The 12,896-nt window shown below is 43.1% G+C and overlaps 1 protein-coding gene across 2 annotated transcripts in view; it reads left to right on the top strand.

Moving 5' to 3' along the window:
* The window catches only part of LOC139755458 (cyclin-dependent kinase 9-like), a 259,415-nt gene that overhangs the window by 68,351 nt on the left and 178,168 nt on the right, over positions 1–12,896 (top strand). The window lies entirely within an intron of this gene.

Genomic DNA, 12,896 nt, shown 5'->3' with positions numbered 1-12,896 from the left:
GCAATGAAGAATGTATGTAAGGAGAGAATTATCTTGGAAAGCCAAAATATGTATGTTTAAAGGAATAGTAGTGCCAACAATGTTAAATGGTTGCAAGGCATGGGCTATAGATAGAGTTGTGTGGAGGAGGGTGGATGTGTTGGAAGTGAAATGTTTGAGGACGGTGTGTAGTGTGAGGTGATTTGACTGAGTAAGTGATGAAAGGGTAAGAGAGATGTGTGGTAATAGAAAGAGCATGGTTGAGAGAGCAGAAGAGGGTTTGTTGAAATGGTTTGGACGTATGGAGAGAATGAGTGAGGAAAGATTGACGAAGAGGATATATGTATCAGAAGTGGAGGGAACAAGGAGAAGCAGGAGACCAAATTGGAGGTGGAAGAATGGAGTGAAAAAGATTTTGAGTGATCGGGGTCTGAACATATAGGAGGGTGAAAGGTGTGCAAGGAATAGAGTAATTTGGAATGATGTGGTATACCGGGGTCAGTGTGCTGTCTGGGGTAAACCATAGAAAGTTTTGTGGGGCCTGGATGTGGAAAGGGAGCTGTGGTTTCAGTGCACTGCACATGACAGCTAAAGACTGAATGTGAATGAATTTGGCTGTTGTTGTCTTTTCCTAGCACTATCTCATGTGAGCACTGGGGGAGGGGTGTGCTATTTCATATGTGGCCTGGTGATGACAGGAATGGATGAAGGCAGCAAGTATGGATATGTACATGTGTATATATATATATATATATATTTTTATTTATTATTATACTTTGTCGCTGTCTCCCGCATTTGCGAGGTAGCGCAAGGAAACAGACGAAAGAAATGGCCCAACCCCCCCCATACACATGTATATACATACGTCCACACGCGCAAATATACATACCTACACAGCTTTCCATGGCTTACCCCAGACGCTTCACATGCCTTGATTCAATCCACTGACAGCACGTCAACCCCGGTATACCACATCGCTCCAATTCACTCTATTCCTTGCCCTCCTTTCACCCTCCTGCATGTTCAGGCCCCGATCACACAAAATCTTTTTCACTCCATCTTTCCACCTTCAATTTGGTCTCCCTCTTCTCCTTGTTCCCTCCACCTCCGACACATATATCCTCTTGGTCAATCTTTCCTCACTCATCCTCTCCATGTGCCCAAACCACTTCAAAACACCCTCTTCTGCTCTCTCAACCACGCTCTTTTTATTTCCACACATCTCTCTTACCCTTACGTTACTCACTCGATCAAACCACCTCACACCACACATTGTCCTCAAACATCTCATTTCCAGCACATCCATCCTCCTGCGCACAACTCTATCCATAGCCCACGCCTCGCAACCATACAACATTGTTGGAACCACTATTCCTTCAAACATACCCATTTTTGCTTTCCGAGATAATGTTCTCGACTTCCACACATTCTTCAAGGCCCCCAGAATTTTCGCCCCCTCCCCCACCCTATGATCCACTTCCGCTTCCATGGTTCCATCCGCTGCCAGATCCACTCCCAGATATCTAAAACACTTCACTTCCTCCAGTTTTTCTCCATTCAAACTCACCTCCCAATTGACTTGACCCTCAACCCTACTGTACTTAATAACCTTGCTCTTATTCACATTTACTCTTAACTTTCTTCTTCCACACACTTTACCAAACTCAGTCACCAGCTTCTGCAGTTTCTCACATGAATCAGCCACCAGCGCTGTATCATCAGCGAACAACAACTGACTCACTTCCCAAGCTCTCTCATCCCCAACAGACTTCATACTTGCCCCTCTTTCCAAAACTCTTGCATTTACCTCCCTAACAACCCCATCCATAAACAAATTAAACAACCATGGAGACATCACACACCCCTGCCGCAAACCTACATTCACTGAGAACCAATCACTTTCCTCTCTTCCTACATGTACACATGCCTTACATCCTCGATAAAAACTTTTCACTGCTTCTAACAACTTGCCTCCCACACCATATATTCTTAATACCTTCCACAGAGCATCTCTATCAACTCTATCATATGCCTTCTCCAGATCCACAAATGCTACATACAAATCCATTTGCTTTTCTAAGTATTTCTCACATACATTCTTCAAAGCAAACACCTGATCCACACATCCTCTACCACTTCTGAAACCACACTGCTCTTCCCCAATCTGATGCTCTGTACATGCCTTCACCCTCTCAATCAATACCCTCCCATATAATTTACCAGGAATACTCAACAAACTTATACCTCTGTAATTTGAGCATTCACTCTTATCCCCTTTGCCTTTGTACAATGGCACTATGCACGCATTCCGCCAATCCTCAGGCACCTCACCATGAGTCATACATACATTAAATAACCTTACCAACCAGTCAACAATACAGTCACCCCCTTTTTTAATAAATTCCACTGCAATACCATCCAAACCTGCTGCCTTGCCGACTTTCATCTTCCGCAAAGCTTTCACTACCTCTTCTCTGTTTACCAAATCATTTTCCCTAACCCTCTCACTTTGCACACCACCTCGACCAAAACACCCTATATCTGCCACTCTATCATCAAACACATTCAACAAACCTTCAAAATACTCACTCCATCTCCTTCTCACATCACCACTACTTGTTATCACCTCCCCATTTGCGCCCTTCACTGAAGTTCCCATTTGCTCCCTTGTCTTACGCACTTTATTTACCTCCTTCCAGAACATCTTTTTATTCTCTCTAAAATTTAATGATACTCTCTCACCCCAACTCTCATTTGCCCTTTTTTTCACCTCTTGCACCTTTCTCTTGACCTCCTGTCTCTTTCTTTTATACATCTCCCACTCAATTGCATTTTTTCCCAGCAAAAATCGTCCAAATGCCTCTCTCTTCTCTTTCACTAATACTCTTACTTCTTCATCCCACCACTCACTACCCTTTCTAATCAACCCACCTCCCACTCTTCTCATGCCACAAGCATCTTTTGTGCAATCCATCACTGATTCCCTAAATACATCCCATTCCTCCCCCACTCCCCTTGCTTCCATTGTTCTCACCTTTTTCCATTCTGTACTCAGTCTCTCCTGGTACTTCCTCACACAGGTCTCCTTCTCAAGCTCACTTACTCTCACCACCCTCTTCACCCCAACATTCACTCTTCTTTTCTGAAAACCCATACAGATCTTCACCTTAGCCTCCACAAGATAATGATCAGACATCCCTCCAGTTGCACCTCTCAGCACATTAACATCCAAAAGTCTCTCTTTCGCACGCCTGTCAATTAACACGTAATCCAATAACGCTCTCTGGCCATCTCTCCTACTTACATAAGTATACTTATGTATATCTCGCTTTTTAAACCAGGTATTCCCAATCATCAGTCCTTTTTCAGCACATAAATCTACAAGCTCTTCATGATGATAATAATAATAATAATTTTTCTTTTCTTTTTTTATACTATTCGCCATTTCCCGCGATAGCAAGGTAGCGTTAAGAACAGAGGACTGGGCCCCCGAGGGAATATCCTCACCTAGCCCTCTTCTCTGTTCCTTCTTTTGGAAAATCAAAAAAAAAATTATAATAATAATCATAATAATAATAATAATAATAATAACAATAATAATAATAATAATTATTTATTTATATTTTATTATACTTTGTCGCTGTCTCCCGCGTTTGCGAGGTAGCGCAAGGAAACAGACGAAAGAAATGGCCCAACCCCCCCCATACACATGTATATACATACGTCCGCACACGCAAATATACATACCTACACAGCTTTCCATGGTTTACCCCAGACGCTTCACATGCCTTGATTCAATCCACTGACAGCACGTCAACCCCGGTATACCACATCGCTCCAATTCACTCTATTCCTTGCCCTCCTTTCACCCTCCTGCATGTTCAGGCCCCGATCACACAAAATCTTTTTCACTCCATCTTTCCACCTCCAATTTGATCTCCCTCTTCTCCTCGTTCCCTCCACCTCCGACACATATATCCTCTTGGTCAATCTTTCCTCACTCATTCTCTCCATGTGCCCAAACCACTTCAAAACACCCTCTTCTGCTCTCTCAACCACGCTCTTTTTATTTCCACACATCTCTCTTACCCTTACGTTACTCACTCGATCAAACCACCTCACACCACACATTGTCCTCAAACATCTCATTTCCAGCACATCCATCCTCCTGCGCACAACTCTATCCATAGCCCACGCCTCGCAACCATACAACATTGTTGGAATAATAATAATAATAATAATGATAATAATAATAATGGTTCCATCCGCTGCCAGATCCACTCCCAGATACCTAAAACACTTTACTTCCTCCAGTTTTTCTCCATTCAAACTTACCTCCCAATTGACTTGACCCTCAACCCTACTTTACCTAATAACCTTGCTCTTATTCACATTTACTCTTAACTTTCTTCTTTCACACACTTTACCAAACTCAGTCACCAGCTTCTGCAGTTTCTCACATGAATCAGCCACCAGCGCTGTATCATCAGCGAACAACAACTGACTCACTTCCCAAGCTCTCTCATCCACAACAGACTTCATACTTGCCCCTCTTTCCAAAGCTCTTGCATTCACCTCCCTAACAACCACATCCATAAACAAATTAAACAACCATGGAGACATCACACACCCCTGCCGCAAACCTACATTCACTGAGAACCAATCACTTTCCTCTCTTCCTACACGTACACATGCCTTACATCCTCGATAAAAACTTTTCACTGCTTCTAACAACTTGCCTCCCACACCATATATTCTTAATACCTTCCACAGAGCATCTCTATCAACTCTATCATATGCCTTCTCCAGATCCATAAATGCTACATACAAATCCATTTGCTTTTCTAAGTATTTCTCACATACATTCTTCAAAGCAAACACCTGATCCACACATCCTCTACCACTTCTGAAACCACACTGCTCTTCCCCAATCTGATGCTCTGTACATGCCTTCACCCTCTCAATCAATACCCTCCCATATAATTTACCAGGAATACTCAACAAACTTATACCTCTGTAATTTGAGCACTCACTCTTATCCCCTTTGCCTTTGTACAATGGCACTATGCACGCATTCTGCCAATCCTCAGGCACCTCACCATGAGTCATTTTTTTTTTTTTTCTTTGTCGCTGTCTCCCGTGTTTGCGAGGTAGCGCAAGGAAACAGACGAAAAAAATGGCCCAACCAACCCCCATACACATGTATATACATACGTCCACACACGCAAATATACATACCTACACAGCTTTCCATGGTTTACCCCAGACGCTTCACATGCCCTGATTCAATCCACTGACACCACGTCAACCCCGGTATACCACATCGATCCAATTCACTCTATTCCTTGCCCTCCTTTCACCCTCCTGCATGTTCAGGCCCCGATCACACAAAATCTTTTTCACTCCATCTTTCCACCTCCAATTTGGTCTCCCACTTCTCGTTCCCTCCACCTCCGACACATATATCCTCTTGGTCAATCTTTCCTCACTCATTCTCTCCATGTGCCCAAACCATTTCAAAACACCCTCTTCTGCTCTCTCAACCACGCTCTTTTTATTTCCACACATCTCTCTTACCCTTACGTTACTTACTCGATCAAACCACCTCACACCACACATTGTCCTCAAACATCTCATTTCCAGCACATCCATCCTCCTGCGCACAACTCTATCCATAGCCCACGCCTCGCAACCATACAACATTGTTGGAACCACTATTCCTTCAAACATACCCATTTTTGCTTTCCGAGATAATGTTCTCGACTTCCACACATTCTTCAAGGCCCCCAGAATTTTCGCCCCCTCCCCCACCCTATGATCCACTTCCGCTTCCATGGTTCCATCCGCTGCCAGATCCACTCCCAGATATCTAAAACACTTCACTTCCTCCAGTTTTTCTCCATTCAAACTCACCTCCCAATTGACTTGACCCTCAACCCTACTGTACTTAATAACCTTGCTCTTATTCACATTTACTCTTAACTTTCTTCTTCCACACACTTTACCAAACTCAGTCACCAGCTTCTGCAGTTTCTCACATGAATCAGCCACCAGCGCTGTATCATCAGCGAACAACAACTGACTCACTTCCCAAGCTCTCTCATCCACAACAGACTTCATACTTGCCCCTCTTTCCAAAGCTCTTGCATTCACCTCCCTAACAACCACATCCATAAACAAATTAAACAACCATGGAGACATCACACACCCCTGCCGCAAACCTACATTCACTGAGAACCAATCACTTTCCTCTCTTCCTACATGTACACATGCCTTACATCCTCGATAAAAACTTTTCACTGCTTCTAACAACTTGCCTCCCACACCATATATTCTTAATACCTTCCACAGAGCATCTCTATCAACTCTATCATATGCCTTCTCCAGATCCACAAATGCTACATACAAATCCATTTGCTTTTCTAAGTATTTCTCACATACATTCTTCAAAGCAAACACCTGATCCACACATCCTCTACCACTTCTGAAACCACACTGTTCTTCCCCAATCTGATGCTCTGTACATGCCTTCACCCTCTCAATCAATACCCTCCCATATAATTTACCAGGAATACTCAACAAACTTATACCTCTGTAATTTGAGCATTCACTCTTATCCCCTTTGCCTTTGTACAATGGCACTATGCACGCATTCCGCCAATCCTCAGGCACCTCACCATGAGTCATACATACATTAAATAACCTTACCAACCAGTCAACAATACAGTCACCCCCTTTTTTAATAAATTCCACTGCAATACCATCCAAACCTGCTGCCTTGCCGACTTTCATCTTCCGCAAAGCTTTCACTACCTCTTCTCTGTTTACCAAATCATTTTCCCTAACCCTCTCACTTTGCACACCACCTCGACCAAAACACCCTATATCTGCCACTCTATCATCAAACACATTCAACAAACCTTCAAAATACTCACTCCATCTCCTTCTCACATCACCACTACTTGTTATCACCTCCCTATTTGCGCCCTTCACTGAAGTTCCCATTTGCTCCCTTGTCTTACGCACTTTATTTACCTCCTTCCAGAACATCTTTTTATTCTCTCTAAAATTTAATGATACTCTCTCACCCCAACTCTCATTTGCCCTTTTTTTCACCTCTTGCACCTTTCTCTTGACCTCCTGTCTCTTTCTTTTATACATCTCCCACTCAATTGCATTTTTTCCCAGCAAAAATCGTCCAAATGCCTCTCTCTTCTCTTTCACTAATACTCTTACTTCTTCATCCCACCACTCACTACCCTTTCTAATCAACCCACCTCCCACTCTTCTCATGCCACAAGCATCTTTTGTGCAATCCATCACTGATTCCCTAAATACATCCCATTCCTCCCCCACTCCCCTTGCTTCCATTGTTCTCACCTTTTTCCATTCTGTACTCAGTCTCTCCTGGTACTTCCTCACACAGGTCTCCTTCTCAAGCTCACTTACTCTCACCACCCTCTTCACCCCAACATTCACTCTTCTTTTCTGAAAACCCATACAGATCTTCACCTTAGCCTCCACAAGATAATGATCAGACATCCCTCCAGTTGCACCTCTCAGCACATTAACATCCAAAAGTCTCTCTTTCGCACGCCTGTCAATTAACACGTAATCCAATAACGCTCTCTGGCCATCTCTCCTACTTACATAAGTATACTTATGTATATCTCGCTTTTTAAACCAGGTATTCCCAATCATCAGTCCTTTTTCAGCACATAAATCTACAAGCTCTTCATGATGATAATAATAATAATAATTTTTCTTTTCTTTTTTTATACTATTCGCCATTTCCCGCGATAGCAAGGTAGCGTTAAGAACAGAGGACTGGGCCCCCGAGGGAATATCCTCACCTAGCCCTCTTCTCTGTTCCTTCTTTTGGAAAATCAAAAAAAAAATTATAATAATAATCATAATAATAATAATAATAATAATAACAATAATAATAATAATAATTATTTATTTATATTTTATTATACTTTGTCGCTGTCTCCCGCGTTTGCGAGGTAGCGCAAGGAAACAGACGAAAGAAATGGCCCAACCCCCCCCATACACATGTATATACATACGTCCGCACACGCAAATATACATACCTACACAGCTTTCCATGGTTTACCCCAGACGCTTCACATGCCTTGATTCAATCCACTGACAGCACGTCAACCCCGGTATACCACATCGCTCCAATTCACTCTATTCCTTGCCCTCCTTTCACCCTCCTGCATGTTCAGGCCCCGATCACACAAAATCTTTTTCACTCCATCTTTCCACCTCCAATTTGATCTCCCTCTTCTCCTCGTTCCCTCCACCTCCGACACATATATCCTCTTGGTCAATCTTTCCTCACTCATTCTCTCCATGTGCCCAAACCACTTCAAAACACCCTCTTCTGCTCTCTCAACCACGCTCTTTTTATTTCCACACATCTCTCTTACCCTTACGTTACTCACTCGATCAAACCACCTCACACCACACATTGTCCTCAAACATCTCATTTCCAGCACATCCATCCTCCTGCGCACAACTCTATCCATAGCCCACGCCTCGCAACCATACAACATTGTTGGAATAATAATAATAATAATAATGATAATAATAATAATGGTTCCATCCGCTGCCAGATCCACTCCCAGATACCTAAAACACTTTACTTCCTCCAGTTTTTCTCCATTCAAACTTACCTCCCAATTGACTTGACCCTCAACCCTACTTTACCTAATAACCTTGCTCTTATTCACATTTACTCTTAACTTTCTTCTTTCACACACTTTACCAAACTCAGTCACCAGCTTCTGCAGTTTCTCACATGAATCAGCCACCAGCGCTGTATCATCAGCGAACAACAACTGACTCACTTCCCAAGCTCTCTCATCCACAACAGACTTCATACTTGCCCCTCTTTCCAAAACTCTTGCATTCACCTCCCTAACAACCCCATCCATAAACAAATTAAACAACCATGGAGACATCACACACCCCTGCCGCAAACCTACATTCACTGAGAACCAATCACTTTCCTCTCTTCCTACACGTACACATGCCTTACATCCTCGATAAAAACTTTTCACTGCTTCTAACAACTTGCCTCCCACACCATATATTCTTAATACCTTCCACAGAGCATCTCTATCAACTCTATCATATGCCTTCTCCAGATCCATAAATGCTACATACAAATCCATTTGCTTTTCTAAGTATTTCTCACATACATTCTTCAAAGCAAACACCTGATCCACACATCCTCTACCACTTCTGAAACCACACTGCTCTTCCCCAATCTGATGCTCTGTACATGCCTTCACCCTCTCAATCAATACCCTCCCATATAATTTACCAGGAATACTCAACAAACTTATACCTCTGTAATTTGAGCACTCACTCTTATCCCCTTTGCCTTTGTACAATGGCACTATGCACGCATTCTGCCAATCCTCAGGCACCTCACCATGAGTCATTTTTTTTTTTTTTCTTTGTCGCTGTCTCCCGTGTTTGCGAGGTAGCGCAAGGAAACAGACGAAAAAAATGGCCCAACCAACCCCCATACACATGTATATACATACGTCCACACACGCAAATATACATACCTACACAGCTTTCCATGGTTTACCCCAGACGCTTCACATGCCCTGATTCAATCCACTGACACCACGTCAACCCCGGTATACCACATCGATCCAATTCACTCTATTCCTTGCCCTCCTTTCACCCTCCTGCATGTTCAGGCCCCGATCACACAAAATCTTTTTCACTCCATCTTTCCACCTCCAATTTGGTCTCCCACTTCTCGTTCCCTCCACCTCCGACACATATATCCTCTTGGTCAATCTTTCCTCACTCATTCTCTCCATGTGCCCAAACCATTTCAAAACACCCTCTTCTGCTCTCTCAACCACGCTCTTTTTATTTCCACACATCTCTCTTACCCTTACGTTACTTACTCGATCAAACCACCTCACACCACACATTGTCCTCAAACATCTCATTTCCAGCACATCCATCCTCCTGCGCACAACTCTATCCATAGCCCACGCCTCGCAACCATACAACATTGTTGGAACCACTATTCCTTCAAACATGCCCATTTTTGCTTTCCGAGATAATGTTCTCGACTTCCACACATTCTTCAAGGCTCCCAGGATTTTCGCCCCTCCCCCACCCTATGATCCACTTCCGCTTCCATGGTTCCATCCGCTGCCAGATCCACTCTCAGATATCTAAAACACTTCACTTCCTCCAGTTTTTCTCCATTCAAACTTACCTCCGAATTGACTTGACCCTCAACCCTACTGTACCTAATAACCTTGCTCTTATTCACATTTACTCTTAACTTTCTTCTTTCACACACTTTACCAAATTCAGTCACCAGCTTCTGCAGTTTCTCACATGAATCAGCCACCAGCGCTGTATCATCAGCGAACAACAACTGACTCACTTCCCAAGCTCTCTCATCCCAAACAGACTTCATACTTGCCCCCTTTCCAAAACTCTTGCATTCACCTCCCTAACAACCCCATCCAATGCCTTACATCCTCGATAAAAACTTTTCACTGCTTCTAACAACTTTCCTCCCACACCATATATTCTTAATACCTTCCACAGAGCATCTCTATCAACTCTTATCATATGCCCTCTCCAGATCCATAAATGCTACATACAAATCCATTTGCTTTTCTAGGTATTTCTCATATGATAACCTTACCAACCAGTCAACAATACAGTCACCCCCATTTTTAATAAATTCCACTGCAATACCATCCAAACCTGCTGCCTTGCCGGCTTTCATCTTCCGCAAAGCTTTTACTACCTCTTCTCTGTTTACCAAATCATTTTCCCAAACCCTCTCACTTTGCACACCACCTCGACCAAAACACCCTATATCTGCCACTGTATCATCAAACACATTCAACAAACCTTCAAAATACTCACTCCATCTCCTTCTCGCATCACCACTACTTGTTATCACCTCCCCATTTGCGCCCTTCACTGAAGTTCCCATTTGCTCCCTTGTCTTACACACTTTATTTACCTCCTTCCAGAACATCTTTTTATTCTCCCTAAAATTTAATGATACTCTCTCACCCCAACTCTCATTTGCCGTCTTTTTCACCTCTTGCACCTTTCTCTTGACCTCCTGTCTCTTTCTTTTATACATCTCCCACTCAATTGCATTTTTTTTCCTGCAAATATCGTCCAAATGCCTTTCTCTCTTCTCTTTCACTAATACTCTTACTTCTTCATCCCACCACTCACTACCCTTTCTAATCAACCCACCTCCCACCCTTCTCATGCCACAAGCATCTTTTGCGCAATCCATCACTGCTTCCCTAAATACATCCCATTCCTCCCCCACTCCCCTTACTTCCATTGTTCTCACCTTTTTCCATTCTGTACTCAGTCTCTCCTGGTACTCTCCTCACACAAGTCCCCTTACCAAGCTCACTTACTCTCACCACCCTCTTCACCCCAACATTCACTCTTTTTTTCTGAAAACCCATACAAATCTTCACCTTAGCCTCCACAAGATCATGATTAGACATCCCTCCAGTTGCACCTCTCAGCACATTAACATCCAAAAGTCTCTCTTTCGCGCGCCTGTCAATTAACACGTAATCCAATAACGCTCTCTGGCCATCTCTCCTACTTACATACATATACTTATGTATATCTCGCTTTTTAAACCAGGTGGATCTGCCAGCGGATGGAACCATGGAAGCGGAAGTGAATCATAGGGTGGGGGAGGGGGCGAAAATCCTGGGAGCCTTGAAGAATGTGTGGAAGTCGAGAACATTATCTCGGAAAGCAAAAATGGGTATGTTTGAAGGAATAGTAGTTCCAACAATGTTGTATGGTTGCGAGGCGTGGGCTATGGATCGAGTTGTGCGGAGGAGGGTGGATGTGCTGGAAATGAGATGTTTGAGGACAATATGTGGTGTGAGGTGGTTTAATCGAGTAAGTAATGTAAGGGTAAGAGAGATGTGTGGAAATAAAAAGAGCGTGGTTGAGAGAGCAGAAGAGGGTGTTTTGAAATGGTTTGTGCACATGGAGAGGATGAGTGAGGAAAGATTGACCAAGAGGATATATGTGTCGGAGGTGGAGGGAACGAGGAGAAGTGGGAGACCAAATTGGAGGTGGAAAGATGGAGTGAAAAAGATTTTGTGTGATTGGGGCCTGAACATGCAGGAGGGTGAAAGGAGGGCAAGGAATAGAGTGAATTGGATCGATGTGGTATACCATGGTTGACGTGCTGTCAGTGGATTGAATCAGGGCATGTGAAGCATCTGGGGTAAATCATGGAAAGTTGTGTGGGTCCTGGATGTGGAAAGGGAGCTGTGGTTTCGGGCATTATTGCATGAGAGCTAGAGACTGAGTGTGAACGAATGGGGCCTTTGTTGTCTTTTCCTAGTGCTACCTCGCACACATGAGGGGGAGGGTGATGGTATTCCATGTGTGGCGAGGTGGCGATGGGAATGAATAAAGGCAGACAGTGTGAATTGTGTGCATGGGTAGATATGTATGTGTCTGTGTGTGTATATATATGTGTACATTGAGATGTATAGGTATGTATATTTGCGTGTGTGGACGTGTATGTATATACATGGTGTATGGGGGTGGGTTGGGCCATTTCTTTCGTCTGTTTCCTTGTGCTACCTCGCAAACGCGGGAGACAGCGACAAAGCAAAATAAATAAATAATAATAATGTTAATAATAATGATAATAATAATTATAAGGATTATAATAATATAGTTCGCTAGTTATAGAGACTCTATTGATGTGGCCACCCCTTTGAGGGAGTTCCAGAATGGAACAGGCATCAGAGATATAGATAGATATAGAGGTAGATATATCATTAATTAGATGGTTTTGATTAGGACTTTCAGTTGGCCATACCATTTTAGCTGATTTAAAAAGATAAAAA

The sequence above is a fragment of the Panulirus ornatus genome, chromosome 19 (assembly GCF_036320965.1).
Source record: "Panulirus ornatus isolate Po-2019 chromosome 19, ASM3632096v1, whole genome shotgun sequence".
Lineage (NCBI taxonomy): Eukaryota > Metazoa > Arthropoda > Malacostraca > Decapoda > Palinuridae > Panulirus > Panulirus ornatus.
Note: the sequence above shows the minus strand (reverse complement) of the source record. Positions and strands in the feature narration are given on the sequence as shown.